We start from the raw sequence: 14,756 nt of genomic DNA, 5'->3' as shown, positions 1-14,756 counted from the left end.
AGGATTACTTCTGAAAAAAATGTATAGACTAAAAGAGTGACAAAAATGGGACATCACTGTCAACCTATGGAAAACTGGAAAGGCAATTTCAAGAAATGTCTTTGCTAAGAAACTACATAAAAAATAGAATTAGCTGAGATCCTAAAGCAGAATTATCCTAGTACCAAAATAGGAGATGCCACGATCCTAATCATACTTGGTTTACACTAGTTGGATGTGCCAAAGGCCACTACAACTGAGGTCACTTGATTCATCAGGGGGACCAAGCTGGGGTCCTCATACTGGAGGGTGAATCCCTGTTTTAGCAGCAGCTGTCCTTATTTAAGATACAAAGTATTGGCTGGGCATGTGGCTCATGCCTGTAATCCCAGCACTTTGGGAGGCCAAGGCAGGTGGATCACCAAGGTCAGGAGTTTGAGACCAGTCTGGTCAACGTGGTGAAACCTTGTCTGTACTAAAAATAAAAATTAGCCAGGCATGGTGGCACACATCTGTAATCCCAGCTACTTGGGAAGCTGAGGCAGAATTGTTTGAACCTGGGAGATGGGTTGGAGTGAGCCGAGATCATGCCACTGCACTGCAGCCTGGGCAACAGTGAGATTGAAATTCGCCAGGCATGGTGGCACATGCCTGTAATTGCAGCTACTCAGGAGGCTGAGGTGGGACAATTGCTTGAACCTGGGAGGCAGAGGTTGCAATGAGCTGAGATCGTGCTCCTGCACTGCAGCCTGGGTGACAGAGCGAGGTTGTCTTAAGAAGACAGGTGTAGGGAAGTAGGATATGGTCTCCCCCTCTTAATTGATGATCTAGTTTAGAAAACAAAAGTAATTCTTTAAGTTAAGCATATACAAGAGCCAAATAGTTGTAATCTGGATATTAATTGCTGTATTAACAGATCAGGTTCAGTTGGTGAAAGTAGTTGGAATCGCTTTTTGAGGGAGGAGGGACATTAATTGGTTCTTAGAAATGTCAATTCACTGGCTGGAGCAGAGGGGAGGTCATTATAAGAGATCGCAGAGTGGCAGGCCCTGAGGAGTCATGGTAAACAGAGAGCAGTGTGTTTGTGGAGAGCAAGTCTAGATGGGTTTGAATAGGAAAAACAGATTCTAGAGGTCACATGGGAAGTCGTGTTAATCGAGGTTTCAGTAAGACCTGGGTAAAATGGCAGAGGGCAATGCAGGGTTGAAGGCAAAGGTAGTGTGTGAAGGGCAAGAGTATTTCTAGTCAGCCTGTGAGGTGCATTTTTGGCACTGCTCTGGGTTCTTTGGGTTGGGTCTTGAATTAGTACCCATTTTCCAGAAGAAGAAACGGTCTCAGATAAGGACTTTGCTTCAGGTTGCACAGCCCGTTGGTGCTGGAGTTGGATTTTGAATCCAGGCTAACACCACTGTCCCTCCTACGTTCACTTCACTGTATCAGTTCTCCAGAAGGGCCCGGGGTAGTGAACAGGTGCCAAAGTCAGCACAAAGAGTCTGGAGCGGTCCTGTGACCACTTAGCCCAACCTTGGCACCTTCTAACAAAGAGTAATACCCTCGAAAAATACTTTGTTTCCTACTGTTTTTCCTTTAAATCTGTATTACCCCCATCACCTCGCTAATTTTATTTTGTTCTAGTCCACACCATCTTTTGGCCAAAAATAAGCAGTCAGGTAGTGGCTTTTCACAGTTCTACTTGGCTTTCTGGGGCTATACTTTGAGGAGGATTTTTGTGGCTTAATCATAGCTACAACAGTAACAATGGTACAATAACTCAAAATAGAGGAAAGGGGCAAGAAGGCAGTTGGATACAGTTTATGCCAGCTTCCTAGGTGGATTGGAGATAGTCTATAATAAATGAGCACAGTTTGACTTAAGATAGGAGCCACACACGGGAGGTGAGGGTGCAAGTGAAGGTGCTTTGCTGGTTGGTCCACTGAATTTAGGTCTGAGATTTCCTGCACCAAGGTTAAAAGAGGGGCATGTATTCCTGTTGCATCTCATTAAAAAGTGCAAAGCAATTGCCAAGGAAAGAAAATCTCTGGCACAAAACAGGAATTTTTATCATTAAGGGTCATTGAACTATAAAATGGAAGTGTCTTCAGTGCAGTTTATCAGATGCATAAATTTGCTTCTATTCCTAATCATCTGTTGAGTACCAGTGAGTAAATAGCAAATGAATGGTGACGTTTCTTCAGGGAGCCCAAGTAATAATGTCTAGGTTTGTAGCTTGATGGCGATCTTTCTATAGACATAATGTATTGCTTAAAAAGGGACAACTGGCATTTTTGTTAGATTCTGAGATAGTCCCTATTGGTCTTTTGATGAGCAAGAGAGCAGGCAATTCAATATTAAAGTCTTGTGAGTGCTTGAAGTGCAGATTTTTAGTGTGAAATTAGGAAGATCCAGGTCGGGTGTGGTGGCTCACACTCGTAATCCCAGCACTTTGGGATGCCAAGACAGGTGGATCACCTGAGGTCAGGAGTTCGAGACCAGCCTGGCCAAACATGAAAACTGCCTCTACTAAAAATAAGCCAGGTGTGGTGGTGCACACCTGTAATCCCAGCTACTTGGGAGGCTGAGGCAAGAGAATCGCTTGAACCAAGGAGGCAGAGGTTACAGTGAGCCGAGATCGTGCCACTGCACTCCAGCCTGGGCAACAAGAGTGAAACTTCGTCTCAAAAAAAGAAAAAGGTCCATTTGTAGACACCAGATGTACTGGTAGCAGAGTGGATGTTGCTTTGAAAATGATAGGAGGGCATTTTACTGGAATACCTCAGAACAGGCTTTATAGAGAATGTTCCAGGCCTGTTCTGAGGTATTCCAGTAAAGCCTCTTAAGTTTCACATTGTAAATCACATAAATGACAGAGGCCTGGAAGACTGTGAAGGTAGACATGGTAGTGAAGCTTCCTGTGTGGTGAACATGCAAACTGAGCAGGCCTCCTCCAAGCGAGCTTCCTGGGATGAGTTGAGAAATCAAGGGGCCCGGGGCTGCTGATCTGTGGCTTTCCATGTTGTGTGCTCTTCGTTGCTGCAGCTGTGAGAACACTGCAGTGTGAGCTCTTACTTGCTCTCTCTCAACCCTGGCTAAGCTCTATTTTTTCTAACAAGCCAGTTAAGTATTACCTGGGAAACATTTGATGGAATAGTGTAAGGAATACATTCCTGAGATAGGGTCCCCTTTTCAGTTTAAACTCCAGGTCTTTTGTGTGTGTGGTCACATTAACTTTTTTTTTTTTTTCCTGAGATGGAGTCTTATTCTGTCACCCAGGTGCAGGAGCACGATCGTGGCTCACTGCAACCTCTGCCTCCCAAGTTCAAGCAATTCTCTTCAGCCTCCCAAGTAGCTGGGACTAGGGGCATGCCACCACACCCAGCTAATTTATTTTATTTTTAGTAGAGATGGTGTTTGCACCATGTTGGCCAGGCTGGTCTCGAACTCAGGACCTTAGGTGATCTGCCCACATCAGTCCCCCAAAGTGCTGGGATGACAGGCGTAAGCCACAGTGCCCTGCTAACTTTCTTTTAATTGGCTTATTTTCTGATCAGCTTTGAGACCTGAGCTGCTAACTCCTCCCTCGCAATTCCTGGTACTGTGGAGAGGTCTTGCATTATCTCAGGTCTCTTTTCTTTGCATTCCTGCCGCTCGACTTTTGGCACCTCTCTCTGGCCCAATGTGTTCGTTTCCACTCATCCCCCGGCGTTGCTTTCGCTCACACCCCTAGTCTGTCCTGTATAGATCAGGTTAATCCTGTGCCCCACTTTCCTGCTCAGTCTACAGTGGCCCCATTGCCGACTGCAAGGATCTGTCATGGTTCAGTCCTAGTTTGTCACTGCAGGGGAATGAAGAGGTGACCCCATCTGACAGCTGGGGGTCCTTCACCAGCCCCGAAAACTTGAAACAAAGAGTTGCACAAATCCACTCAGCTATTGCTAGACGTCAAAATAGATCAGGTCACAAATTTTTGCTTCTACCACCCCTTTTGCCTAGTTTTGGTTCATTATCAGTTTGGGTTCTTAGCTGCAGGCAGTAAACACCAACTTTGGATAAGTTAAGCAGTGGAGAACATTTCTGAAAAGGATATTAAGATAGCAGCAGTGGCATGATTTTTCATTTCCCACAAATTCCTCCATAAAATCCCAGCAGCTAGGACAGCAAAACCCATGAGCAACATGTACAGCAAAAGTAGTTGACAAGCCGTTTCCACAAACCCCTCACAGAAACAAGCTGAGTAATAGCATCTGCGCAGAAGAAAGCAAAGGGACGCAATCGGGCATCTGATTGGTCTGGGAGCTCCCGAGAGCCGGCAGGTACTTGAAGGCTGCAAGCCAGCTTGAAAGCAGTGACTGGAGCTGGAAGGGGTGTGCACACTCCAACAGCAAGTGAGAGAGAGAGAGAGAGAGAGAGAGAGAGAGAGAGAGAGAGAGAGAGAGAGAGACCCACAATAAACTGAAGGGTATTACAGTACTACGGTTGGCTCTAAGAAATTCCCTTCTCCCACTCTAAGAAACCAGGGCTTCCTTGCTTGCTTTCTTCCTTTATTTTCTTTGGTTTCTTTCTTTTTCTTTCTTTCTCTCTTTCTTTCTCTCTTTCTTCCTTTTATTCCTTCCTTTTTTCTTTTTTTTTTTTTTGCCCCGAGTCAGAATCCATCTTTTATTCCTTCCTTTCTTCCCTCCCTCTCTTTTCTTTTCTTCCTTTCTTTCTCTTTCTCTCTTTCCTTTTAAAGGAAATAATATGTTTGCTACAAAACCCACAAAAAATAATGATTATATACAAAATGGTTCTCTGAATGTGGATTCTGTACTACAGCAAAAGCAGCCCAGCTCTGGAACTCTATTTGGCTTCCTCAGTATTGGGTACATCATTGCCACTGATGAAGATGAAGGCAAAGGCCACCCTCACCAGGATGTAGGAGTAGCCATAGCTGCCTTCTTTGGTCAGGTAATAGAATTCTGTGTTTTTATCACGAATGTCTTCAAGCCTGACTGTATAAATGGAGGCTGCAATCATGACACACAGACAGGACATTAGCTGGATGACGGAAGTTAGGACAAACCTCTCTCCCTGCTTCAGGTGGAAGAGCTGGAACACAAAGACGAAGAAGGCGATGCAGCAGAGAATGATGGATGGAGAGAGTCATAGTGGCCTGGGTCACCTGCAGCATGGAGTACCCTTTAAAGCTGTCACTGATTACTGTGCAATTCATGTGGTTGCTACATATTCTCCAGACATCTGCAAAAAAACTCATCTCCTACCCACCAGCCATTGTCGATGGTAGTGATGAACAGCAAGGCAGCAGAGGTGATGTGGAAGGCGATGATGAAAGCAAGAAGCACCAACATTTTCACAGGGAAGGGCAGGGTGAGGCGAGGGGTGACTTTTTTGTTGTTGTTGTTTGTTTGTTTTGTTATGAGATGGAGTCTCCCTCTGCCACACAGGCTGGAGTGCAGTGGCGTGATCTCGGCTCACTGCAACCTCCGCCTCCCAGGTTCAAGCAATTCCCCTGCCTCAGCCTCCTGAGTAGCTGGGATTACAGGTGCCCACCACCATACCCAGCTAAGTTCTGTATTTTCAGTAGCCATGGGGTTTCACCATGTTGGTCAGGTTGGCCTTGAACTCCTGACCTTGTGATCCACTTGCCTTGGTCTCTCAAAGTGCTGGGATTACAGGCATGAGCCATTGCACCTGGCTGAAACCAGGGCTTCTTGAAATGGTGGATTCCAAATTGTGGCAGGTAAGGCATAAGATGGGCCTGAAATAGCTGATCATATCAGATATAAAACTCAAAATTTAGGGATATTATCAAGATGGCTTGGGAGTCAACTTGAAGATGCTCATGCTGGCCAAAGATGGGACAGTTTGAACCCACTGAATATGTGTAAATCCATGAGTTCATGATGATACCAAACACACACATGCACACATCCCTAATTGGTCACTTTTGGAGAATACCAGGGAACTCTCTCCCCTCGCACTACAACTCTTCTCTGGTGATAAGTAAAAGAATCAATAATTAATCTTGCCTTCCTTATATGAACTGTGCCACTGGGTAACTGAATAGCCAACAAGATGAAGTTTCTCTGTCAAGAGAAGTATTCCAACAAAAAAAGAAGTGATAGAATCTTACTGTCTCACAACCTCTAATGAATTCACGGATCTAGGCAATGATCAATGGCTACTAACATCACAAAAAGATGCAACGAAACAGATACTTATGTTCCTACTGATGAAGAACACAATGCTTATGAGGAGGCCATGCCTGATCAAAAGATCAGATTCGTGGTCTAGACCCAGCTGCCAATTTATAGGAAGTATGACTGAACATGTTAAACTAAATCCATCAACAAAATCCTGACTGTAAACTTTACAGGGCAATTGCTTCAGCCTCTTCAACAATTCAGTTTTAATGGGTAGACAGAGAAAAGCAGACAAAACTAAACTATAGTGTGTTTAGGAAAGTACAGGGTAATATACTAAAGTAATTAAGGAAATAATAGGGATATTATTATTATTATTATTATTTTTTTTTTTTTTGAGGCAGAGTCTCACTCTGTCACCCAGGCTGGAGTGCAATGGTGTGATCTCGGTTCACTGCACCTTCTGCCTCCTGGGTTCAAGTGATTCTCATGCCTCAACCTCCCGAGTAGCTGGGATTACAGGTGCCCACCACCACACCCGGCTAATTTTTGTATTTTTAGTAGAGATGGGGTTTCACCATGTTGGCCAAACTGGTCTTGAACTCCTGACCTCAGGTGATCTGCCCTCTTCCACCTTCTAAAGTGCTGGTAATACAGTTGTGAACCACTGCCCTGGACAGGATAGGGATATTCTTAGCAGAGAAGGGGGATTATGACTGGTAGGGGAGCATACAGAGGGTCCTAGGATAGCAAAATCTTATCTTTTCACATGGATATTGGTTGCAAGGGGGTTTGCCTTATAACAATTCACTAATCTACAATTTTGTTTTATGTAAGTTTTAAAATTTGTTATAAGGGCTGGGTGTGGTGGCTCACACCTGTAATCCCAGCACTTTGGGAGGCTGAGGTGGGAGGATTGCCTGAGCTCAGGAGTTCAAGACCAGCCTGGGCAACATTGTCTCTACAAAAAGTAACAAAAAATTAGCTAGGCATGGTGGTGTGCACCTGTAGTCTCTGCTACTTGGGGGACTGAGGTGGGAGGATCAGTTGAGCCCTGGAGGTTGAGGCTGTAGCGAGCCAAGTTCACACCACTGCGCTCCTCTCAACACTCCAGACTAGCGGACAAAGTGAGACCCCCATCTCGAAAAATAAAGTGCTATAAGTTTAACCCTAAAGGGCTGTGAATGTATGTGTCTATGATTATACTGGGTAGCTCCCAATCTCCAAGACCACAGAACCAGTCCTAAAGGCTGTGCGCCAAGATCCAGTGCACCCTCCAAAACACAAAAAAAGTTGTGCATCAAGACCAGTGCTCAAAATTAGACTTAACAGAATTGGTCAGCTAAGGCCCCAAAGCCACTGCTGATCAACACAGGCATCATGCCCCAGAAATTGTCCCTGCTGCTTCTGAAAAATGGCTGCCACCAGTGCCGAAACTCTTGCAAAGGTGGATGGATACTGCGTGGATTCCACTCGTTTCGGTGGCTTCTTGTTCAGAGTCTGGGTGGTTATTGGTTGGTGAAGCCCAAAATACATGCCCCTGCCCCAAGTGCCAGGGAAGTGGGGAAAAGGGAGAATTTCTTGTTTTCAGCTTCAATAGTGGGAGGTGGCCTCTGACTCTAAGATGGGGATTTAGGTAACTGGATGGACAAAAAGAGTGACAAATAGCTACTATTACCAGTGGTGTGCAAACTTTACTGCACATTAGTGGAGTGCTTTTAAAAATATCAACGCTTGGCCAGGCGTGGTGCCTCACGCCTGTAATCCCAGCACTTTGGGAGGCTGAGGTGGGTGGATCATCAGTTCTGAGACCATCCTGGCTAACATGGTGAAACCTGTCTCTGCTAAAAATACAAAAAAATTAGCTGGGCATGGTGGCACATGCCTGTAGTCCCAGCTACTCAGGGAGACTGGGGCAGGAGAATCACTTGAACCTGGGAGGTGGAGGTTGCAGTGAGCCAAGATGGCACCACTGCACTCCAGCCTGGTGACAGAATGAGATTGTCTCAAAACAAAAAAAACCAAACAAACAAAAAAAACAAAACAAAAAAAAACAGCCCAACCCTGGTCTGTGCAGTGGCTCATGCCTGGAGTCCCAGCACTTTGGGAAACCAAGTTGGGAGGACTGCTTGAAGCCAGGGGTTCAAGACCAGCCTGAGCATGCAGTGAGACCCTATCTGTACACAACAAACAAAACCAATGCCGAGGTTGCATCCCAAAATTCCTGGGATGATAGTGGCTTTTTGTTCGTTTTTAACTTCCTGTGTGATTCCCATGTGCAGCCAAGTTCACGAACCAGTTCCCACGCCCTGGCTACTCAAAGTGTGTTCTTCAGATCACCTGCATGGGGATCACCGGGGAGCTTGTGAGAACTGTGGCTGCTCCACACAACGAGCAGAGCAGGGGAGTCTCACACGAATCACAATGAGAGGAAGGTGGCCCCGTGCTGTTCTCCCAAGGCCGGCCCAAATCCCACCAGCAGGTACTTTTCCCACTCCTGAGCAAAAAAGTTGCCTCTCCCTTCTAAATCCTGAGAACACATTTGGCCTGCTTTTCCACTGGGCGTTGATTGCCTGCTTCCATGGTTGCAGTTAATTGGCTTCTCTCTTTAATGGATTGTGAGTAGGTGGCAGGCAGGGGCTCCGTCTAGTCCTCTTTGTGTCTCCACAGATCTTCGTGCATTGCTGTCCACAGAGTCGTTGCTCAGGACACGCGGTGAGTGAACCAGTGACGTTCCTTCAGCTTCCCTCTCCCACCACTTTCAAGCAGGGGATGCGTCGGGTTCCTTTTCCCCACCCCGACTTCCATACATTCACAATTGCATCTTGATTTAAAGGCAACTTCGATTATAACTTTTAGGCTGGGCTCGGTGGCTCATGCCTGTAATCCCAGGACTTCGGGAGGCCAAGGCGGGTGGATCACATGAGGTCAGGAGTTGGAGACTAGCCTGACCAACGTCTACTAAAAATATAAAAATTAGCTTTACGTGGTGGCAGGCGTCTGTAATCCAGCTACTTCGGAAGCTGAGGCAGAAGAATCGCTTGAACCCAGGAAGCGGAGGTTGTAATGAGCCAAGATCATGCCACTGCACTCCAGCCTGAGTGACAGAGCAAAACTGTTGCCAAAAAAACAAAAAACAAAAAAACCTTCAAATCTACTCTTACTACTTCCGGGTATTGGATAAATTACTTGACTCCTGTGAATCATTTCCTTGTCTCTAAAGGAGATGGACTAGAAAGCCCTGGGACACTCAGTCCAATGGAAATATTCTGCAATTCTGTGGTTCACCTTGCTGGATTAGCCAGGTCTCCAATACCCCAACTCTCGCGGGGTTGGCAGCGGGGCTTGGAGCAACTATAAATTAAACGTAGGGTCGCTACGCCACCATGTGACCAATCCTGGAAACTGCATTTTCTCAGTGTGCCCTGAGAGATTTCTCATAAACCCATTAAGATTTTAGGGTAATATAGCCACACAAAATTAAATCATCTCTCCCCACCACCACCAGCATGGCAGTAACGGAATTTTAAAAGTATAAACCTGGCCGGGCACAGTGGCTCACACCTGTAATCCCAGCACTTTAGGAGGTCAAAGCAGGTAGATCACCTGAGGTAGGGACCAACCTGACCAACATGGAGAAATCCCGTCTCTACTAAAAATACAAAAGTAGCCGGGCGTCGTGGTGCATGCCTGTAATCCCAGCTACTTGGGAGGCTGAAGCAGGAGAATCGCTTGAATCTGGGAGGCAGAGGTTGCAGTGAGCTGAGATCATGCCATTGCAATGCAGCCTGGGTAGGAAGAGAAAAACTCCTTCTCAAAAAATTTTTAAAAACCATCAGAAAGTTGCTTTAATTTTAAGAGAATTAAAATTTTTATGTATGCAAACATTAGTCTTTAAAAAATGGAAGATGGAAAACAGCTAAGTGACATGGAGCATAAGTTACAACCTAAATGTTTACAAAGGGAGATGCTGATAAGAAGTGAGCAGATTTTCTCTGATGGAATACCAAGAGTTCCAGGATTTGCAGGTACCAGGTACCATGGACAAGTCAGGCATATGGCAATGGGCTGCAAGTGGGGCAAGGAAATAATGGAATCCCAAGTGTCTGTTCCCGCCCCTCGCAGCCAGGATTTGCTGTCACCCCTCATTGAGGTTTATTATTTGCAGAAATGAAACAATAGAGGCTCCAGACTTGAGGACACCAGGCCCAGAGAGAGGTGGCAGTGAGTCATAGTATCCAAAGCCAGGAATGAAGTGGACACCTGCGTCTTGAATGAGGGACTCCTACGCTTCTTTTCTTCACCCTTCCTTCTTTTTCCCCGAATTTTAGCAGCCAAATACATGTACCAAGGCAGAATTAGGAAACCCTTCTGTCACATGGGAGTTCACCGAGGAGAAGACCCCTCATTGCAGATTCCTTTAGTCATGAGGACATATGAACACATATAAAGTTCCCAATCTACCAAAACCATATATATAAAATCATTCAACATAAAGTATAGGAAAATTAATAACAATTCACATACCTGACACCCAGATTCGGTCAGATATTCAGTTCTTCATGTTGACATAAGAGGCAGTAAAACAACTAGCAAAGAGGAAAGGAAACTTCAGGGAGGGAAAGTACAGAAAACAAAATAAAAACCCCAAACACGGCCGGGCACGGTGGCTCAAGCCTGTAATCCCAGCACTTTGGGAGGCCGAGGCGGGTGGATCACAAGGTCGAGAGATCGAGACCATCCTGGTCAACATGGTGAAACCCCGTCTCTACTAAAAATACAAAAAACTAGCTGGGCGTGGTGGTGCATGCCCGTAATCCCAGCTACTTAGGAAGCTGAGGCAGGAGAATTGCCTGAGCCCAGGAGGCGGAGGTTGCGGTGAGCCGAGATCGCGCCATTGCACTCCAGCCTGGGTAACGAGAGCGAAACTCCGTCTCAAAAAAAAAAAAAAAAAAAAAAAAACCAAACACACTTTAAGTAATATTTTTTAATGACAAGGAATCCATAAATCAAGAATAGGATGCTATAAAAAAGGAACAAAGAATGAGAAAATGATCTCTAAAATAAAAACTATCCACTGAAATAAAATGATTCAAGAGAAGAATAGGCTGGATGAGGTCACTTACATCTGTAATTCCAGAACTTTGGGAGGCTGAGGTAGGAGGATCACTTGAACCCAGGGGTTTCAGACCAGCCTGGGCAACATAGTAAGATCTTGTCTCTCTTTTTAAAAATTTAAATAAAAACAGAGAAAAGGCTGAGTGTGGTGGGTCACACCTGTAATCCTAACACTTTGGGAGGCCGAGGCAGGCAGATCACTTGAGAACAGGAGTTTGAACCAGCCTGGCCAACGTGGTGAAACCCCATCTCTACTGAAAATACAAAAATTAGCCAGGCTGGTGGCACACACCTGTAGTCATAGCTACTCAGGTGGCTGAAGCATGAACCTGGGAGGTGAAGGTTGCAGTGAGCTGAGGTCATGCCACTGAACTCCAGCCTGGGCAACAGAGTGAGACTCTGTCTCAAAAAAATGAAATGAAATGAAATAAAGTTTCCACTTTAAAAAAAAAAGTAGAGAAGAATTAGAATATGAAAGTCAAGGCCAAGCATGGTGGCTCACCCCTGTAATCCCAGTGCTTTGGGAGGCTGAAGCAGGAGAATTGCTTGAGCCCAGGAGTTTGAGAACAGACTTGGTAACATAGTGAGACTCTTTCTTTCTCTATTTTTTTTTTTTTTTTTTTTTTGAGACAGAGTTTCGCTCTTGTTGCCCAGGCTTGCTACCTGCAACTTCCGCCTCCCTGGTTCAGTCAATTCTCCTGCCTCGACCTCCAGACTAGCTGGGACTACAGGTGCATTGCCACCATGGCTGGCTAATTTTTTTGTATTTTTAGTAGACAAGATTTCACTGTATCAGCCAAGATGGGCAAGACCCTGTCTCAATCAAAAAAAAAAAAAAAAGGCAAAAAGGAATAAAAGGTTAAAAGTAGGGGAAATAGGCCAGGCAAGGTGGCTCACACCTGTAATCCCAGCACTTTGGGAGGCCAAGGCAGACAGATCACAAGGTCAGGAGATCAAGACCATCCTGGCCAATATAATGAAACCCCATCTCTACTAAAAATAAAAATATTAGTCAGGCATAGTGGCTGTAATCCCAGGTACTTGGGAAGTTGAGACAGAAGAATCGCTTGAACCTGGGAGGCGCAGTTTACAGTGAGCTGAGATCGTGCCACTGCACTCCAGCCTGGGCGACAGAGCCAGAGTCCATCTCAAAAAAATAAAACAGTGGAAGAAATAAATTTCTGTTTTTTATAAATTAGTCAGTCTATGGTGTTTTGTCACAGCAGCACAAAACAGACTAAGATATAAAATAATTATCAGAGAGAAAATACAAAAATACAAAAAAAACTTACTTGTCAAATGTAAAAGCATCATAAATGACATATTCAGATATTCAAACAGGTAAGTTTTTTCTTCCCTTGCTCTCCTTCTCAGGAATCTACTCCAGCAAAAGGAAAGAGTACACCAAAGAAAAGAAAGGCTTGAGACTCAGAAAACAGGGACTCAAGTGTGGGCCAGTCCTGGAGGGGCTATGTAGTTGGACTTGGAAGCAACCTATCCAGAGGGGAGCAGGCAGACAGTCTCCAGGAAAACCAGTGGGAGAAATAATATTGCTAGGTGTGGGATATAGCTGAGGGAAAGTGCAAAAATTGTGAGGATAAGAAACAGAAAACTTTCTATCTGCTGGGAGCAGCTCTCTGAGAGCTAGAATAAAAATCTGTCCTGTCTCGCACTGGATCTCCAGTGCCTGACTATTTCTGGCACATAGTAGGTGGCCAAGAAATATTGTTAAATGAGGCCAGGCATGGTAGCTCATACTGGTAATCCCAGCCCTTTGGGAGGCCAAAGCAGAAGGATTGCTTGAGCCCCTGAGTTTGAGACCAGCCTAGGGAACATAGGGAGATTCCATCTCCACAAAAAATTAAAAATCAGCTGGGTGTGGTGCTATGTGCCTGTGGTCCCAGTGACCTGGGGTGCTGAGGTGGGAGGATCACTTGAGTCTGGAGGTCAAGGCTGCAGTGAGCCATGATTGCACCACTGCATTCCAGCCTGAGCAACAGAGTGCAGACCCTAGCTCAAAAATACATATATACATAATATAGTTAGATGAGTGAATGAATGCAGGAGAGTTGATGAAGCTTCCCATTTGTGCTTTAAGCCAGGTGCTAAAGCAATCAGCTAACCTGAGCACCTGAGCTCCCCTCCTCCACTACAGATACCTTTGAAATACAACATCAATATAATTTTGAATGCATAATCAAGTTCTCAAGAAAGCAAGGATAATCTGAAGCAGAAACAGGTCGCTTATGAATCGTTTTTTTGCTGTTGACATATAAAAAGCCATACATATATGTACACATCTTTATGTATACAGACCCTAATAGGTCTACCTTGCCCACAGGATTTTTTTTTTTTTTTTTTTTTTTTGTAATGGAGTCTCGCTCTGTCACCCAGGCTGGAGTACAGTGGCGTGATCTCAGCCCACTGCAACTTCTGCCTCCCAGGTTAAAGCGATTTTCCTTCCTCAGCCTCCTGAGTAGCTGAGACTATAGGCACACACTACCATGCCCGGCTAATTTTTGTATTTTTTTGGTAGAGATGAGGTTTCACCGTGTTTGCCAGGCTGGTCTCAAACTCCTGAGCTCAGGTGATCTGCCCACCTCCGCCTCCGAAAGTACTGAGATTACAAACACCTCCTTGTGATCTCTGCTCAAATGTCCCCTTATCATTGAGACCTTCCCTGGGCACACTGCATAGGATAGGAACAACACCTCCCTCAGTCCTGAATTCCCTATCGTTTTCACTTGGCTTTCTTTTTTCCTCTATGGCTCTTACCACCATCTGACATATTAAAATTTACTATTCATTTGTTTTTTGCCTGTCTCTGCTAGGATAGAAGCTCCAAGTGGGCAGGGGCTCTTTCTGCCTTATTCACAGCTGTGTCTTCAGCACCTAGAACAGCACCCACCGCATGGAAGATGCTGACTTTTTGTTGAATGAATACACCTGATCTCTTGTGCCCCTACTTCCACTGGGAAATCTACAATAAAGAGAGGAGAACAAAGCCAAAAATTTTGCAGCATTTTTTTTTAGGGTCATGGGGGATTCCAATTCCTAGTGTCCCAAAGGTGCTTGTCTGAGTCCTGAAAGTGAAGGGGCTATTTGTAGTAAAACAAACAAACAAACAAACAAACAAACAAACAAAAAGTCCCTTTAGGACATAACACAGGACATGGTCTGGGCTCAGTGGCTCACACCTGTAATCCAGCACTTCCAGAGGCCGAAATGGGAGAATCACTTGAGCCCAGGAGTTCAAGACCAGCTGAGGCAACAGTGAAGCCGCGTCTCTACCAAAAAAAAAAAAAAAAAAAAAAAAAAAAAAAGGCCGGGCGCGGTGGCTCAAGCCTGTAATCCCAGCACTTTGGGAGGCCGAGGTGGGTGGATCACAAGAGGTCAAGAGATCGAGACCATCCTAGTCAACATGGTGAAACCCCATCTCTACTAAATACAAAAAAAATTAGCTGGGCATGGTGGTGCGTCCCTGTAATCCCAGCTTCTTGGGAGGCTGAGGCAGGAGAATTG

At 45.2% G+C, this 14,756-nt stretch overlaps 1 pseudogene; it reads right to left on the bottom strand.

Annotated features, from left to right (window-relative positions):
• Window positions 1-4,745: 4,745 nt before the first annotated feature.
• LOC101046445 (epithelial membrane protein 2 pseudogene) lies at window positions 4,746-5,420 on the bottom strand (annotated as a pseudogene).
• Between the last annotated feature and the right edge of the window lie 9,336 nt (window positions 5,421-14,756).

The sequence above is a fragment of the Saimiri boliviensis genome, chromosome 1 (assembly GCF_048565385.1).
Source record: "Saimiri boliviensis isolate mSaiBol1 chromosome 1, mSaiBol1.pri, whole genome shotgun sequence".
Lineage (NCBI taxonomy): Eukaryota > Metazoa > Chordata > Mammalia > Primates > Cebidae > Saimiri > Saimiri boliviensis.
Note: the sequence above shows the minus strand (reverse complement) of the source record. Positions and strands in the feature narration are given on the sequence as shown.